We start from the raw sequence: 3553 nt of genomic DNA, 5'->3' as shown, positions 1-3553 counted from the left end.
CTCAACAGATCTGGCAAAATAGATTTTATGGGACACAACAAAACAATCATTTTTATAAAACTCATTCATTTTAATTTTTAATAAGAACTTCTTGGAGTTGTAGAGAAACAAGAAGGATGGCTCTTCGCTTGTCCTATAAGCCAGTTAAAGGAAAAAAGCCAGTGTGTAAATGGAGAAGAATACAAAGGTCAATCCAGGTTAGAGAAAAAAAACTAAAATTTATTATTTTGAATAAATTGGAGATGCAGGGGATCGAACCCTGTACCTCTCGCATGCAAAGCGAGCGCTCTACCATTTGAGCTACATCCCCAGCTGCTAAACAAGTCCCACAAACTTTTCTTTATGATTAATTAGGCCAGCATCCTCACATAACAGTAACCTTCCTTCAATCTTGTTGCACTCTTTTCTCCTAAATAATTTTCTTCTAGTCTCAGAGCATGGTAATTTATCTCTCAATTAAAGTTTAAATTTCTAAAACCTTGCCGTTGGCTGAAGAGGTTGTTGGGTGTGTGAACTTGTTTTCCCAATTAACACCATATGGTGATATATTAGCAATATCCATTCAGCTAATATAAGAAATATATGGTGGAACTGTTTATATCAAAGCCTGTTGACAATTATCTCCTCAAAATTGTTGTTGCAATTAAGTATCCTGTGTCCAAAATCATTACCCAAAAGTTCAAAGGAACAAGAAGGAATGGCATAGCTCTGATATCTTATTTTGAAGTTTCTGGAGTGTTAAGACACTAGATACACCTTTATCAAAAGCTCCATTTGAATGGTGCCTCTCTGAATTGGAAACAGTGATGCAATGAACAAAGCCAAGCTTGGATTATAGTTTGTGCAGCTACTCATTGGCTTGTCAACTACTGCAGCTGCGAGGTTAATATAAAATCAAACACTTGGGGTGTAGTTCTCCACTAATCTTCTTTGAATTTGGTTGTTTCATACTCATGGTCGTGCTAATTTGTTTAGTTAATTATAGGGCATTTCCAGCAGTGTTCCTTGTTTGTTCTAGCTGGGCTGTTGAGCTTGTCATGTTGTCATGCTTCCAATGTCAATGTGCCTTTAGAATTAGAAATATAATTAATGAAAATATGACTGAAAATTTTTGGATGTTTACCGTAACAATATGACGATAGATAGAGGAATGTTACTGAATTGGAATAACTGCTTCAGCTGCTCGTTTTGTTACACTACTTCAACGAGGAAGCTTAGAAGATTAAAAAATAGACATTTTGTAGAGGAGGGTTCCACATGGTTTATTTTTAAATGATCGGATGCTGGCAACAAATGCGAGATTTGGATGTTTACATAGCCCATCTATTTGTTATGGATACAAAAGAATTAGCTTATGAAGAATGGATCGATAATGTTGCTTGTATTTATAAATAGAGGTGAAGATGTTAGGCTTGGGGCACAGGTGGTTGGCCTCCTGCAGCCCAAGCGGTATGAAGATTTTCTTAGTGCCTGTTTTATCTGGTTGGTCCTTGCAATCTAGCCAGAGTTAATGATTGTTCTGATAAGTGGATTACCATGTTTTTGGGCTACAACTTTTAGATTCCGAGTCATGGTTTGTGAGAGGCATTCAACTGCCCTGTTGTGGCATTAAATAGTCAGTTCTTTGTTAGTTATTGAGGTTTATAATTGTAAGGACATGACACTTTGATGTCGACCTTCAATGAGCCTTCAGGGAGAACATTCAGCAAGACATGCATCTTTTCTGTCTGCCACCAGTAGGATGGTAATGATTTTGTACATACATACCTTTCTATACAAAAGCATGACCTGCAAAATTTCATTACTTGAATCGTGACAATATAACACAAACCATATGATTATGGGCTAGTTACCTCTTAGTAGGGATATAGTTTTTCGATGCCTCAAAACACTGTTAGTTCATCAATATTTGCCCTTTCTCTAAACCCAATTAGCATTCCACCTTTCTGGAGTTTTGTCCATCCTCACAACATTGATTTGAAATCTTTCTAGCAAACAAGCTACGATCAACTCATCTATATGTGTGCCATTTTCTTCCCTGAGCAAATCCTTGGACCAGCATGAAACACCGGATTCTCAAATAAACTTTCTGGCTGGAAGACCCCCTTTTCCAGCCACCTCTCTGGCTTACAGTCATTGTAGTCCTTCCCGTAGCATAAGCACTATATGTGACACCCCATCTTTTACCTCCAAAGGTTTCATCAGGCATGGTTGTCATCTCTCTTTGCATGATTGTGTCTATGGGCACAGGAGGGTACAACCTCATTGACTCTGATATTACAGCATCGAGATAATGCTTCTCTTGTAGCTCATGGAAATTGTATATCGCATCTGAATTTTGATTCAGGCCCCAAATTAATCTGATTTTTTCTGCTATCTTTTCTCCACATCATGACTTGTAGAGAGGAGCCAGCAAGATGATGTCGTCTCATGGCCAGCAAGAAGAAGTTTGTCACAATATCTCCAAGGAATTTTTCCATGTTTGTTTTTGTTTGAAGCAAATCGGGACAGAAGATCATTGTACTACTCCAAAAGCCTTCTTGCTTCTTCATAGACTTTCATGAAGTTTGAAGAGATAATATCGCCTGCTCTTTCTTCAGTAAGAAAGGCAGGGTCTTCATTGAAGGCCACCTTGCAGATGCTTTCAAATGCAAAGTGTCGTAGAACATCTTGTAAGTTTACAATCTCATTCTTTTTGCTGCTTTCTTCAGTAGAGGTAACAGTCTCTGGATAATGTCATAATAGACAGTGTTCACCACAAAATTTGAGTTCATTGCCCATCACCTTCTGCTGCCACTTCCATTGCTCGACAAAACAGTTGAAAACCCTTCATCATGGAAGTGTCCTAGCATCGTGCTGGACCGCTCGCCTTTCGGGTAGTTCTCAAAGTTGGTTTTGAGCATGTGTTCAACATTAGAGGGGTTGGCTGTGATGATTCTGCCGACCTGCCCTGGGCTCTGGAATCCCATTGTGAAGATGTAGAATATAAATAAAATTGAGATCAAGCACACAAACATGCTATCACGTGCATTTTCGTGTCTTATGCTGGTAGAATATAAATAAAATTTAGATCAATTAAATTACACACAAATACTATCACAATGCATCTGACGTGTTGAATGCTAGTAGAATTTTGGAAAAAAAATAAGTAAAATGGATGGAGGACAAAATCTTGAATGGGACAAATTGATGCTGCAGCGATAATTTAGATTTCTTTTTTTCATCATAATGAGAAGCAGCCTATGCTTTTCTGTGGAAGTCAGCCCCTTATCAACTCCAAACCATTGTCTCTTGCCTGTTTGTCGCATCACTTTTCCCATTCAACAGATGGCTATCATCCATACGCATGCACATCACAAGTTCAGGTTGAAATTCTCAATGACGGGCTACAATACTGCCACCTGACAAATACTTGGGAGTGTCAATCTTTTCGCCAACAAATTTTTTCTGCTTAGCATCAAGTTTTTTAACTGCCACAATGTTTTTTTTATAGAGCAAGTGACCGATTGGGGCAAGAATTTTGCTGCATGACAGAGAGACATTCACAAAAGGA

At 38.3% G+C, this 3553-nt stretch overlaps 1 non-coding gene and 1 pseudogene across 1 annotated transcript; both read right to left on the bottom strand.

Annotated features, from left to right (window-relative positions):
* Positions 1–237: 237 nt before the first annotated feature.
* Positions 238–310, bottom strand: TRNAA-UGC (transfer RNA alanine (anticodon UGC)). The gene has a single exon. It is a non-coding gene; the product is annotated as a tRNA-Ala (tRNA).
* A 1458-nt stretch (positions 311–1768) lies between these two features.
* LOC109506331 (cytochrome P450 CYP94D108-like) lies at positions 1769–2969 on the bottom strand (annotated as a pseudogene).
* Between the last annotated feature and the right edge of the window lie 584 nt (positions 2970–3553).

This window comes from Elaeis guineensis, chromosome 10 (genome assembly GCF_000442705.2).
Source record: "Elaeis guineensis isolate ETL-2024a chromosome 10, EG11, whole genome shotgun sequence".
Classification (NCBI taxonomy): domain Eukaryota; kingdom Viridiplantae; phylum Streptophyta; class Magnoliopsida; order Arecales; family Arecaceae; genus Elaeis; species Elaeis guineensis.
This window is presented reverse-complemented; position numbering and strand designations above follow the sequence as displayed.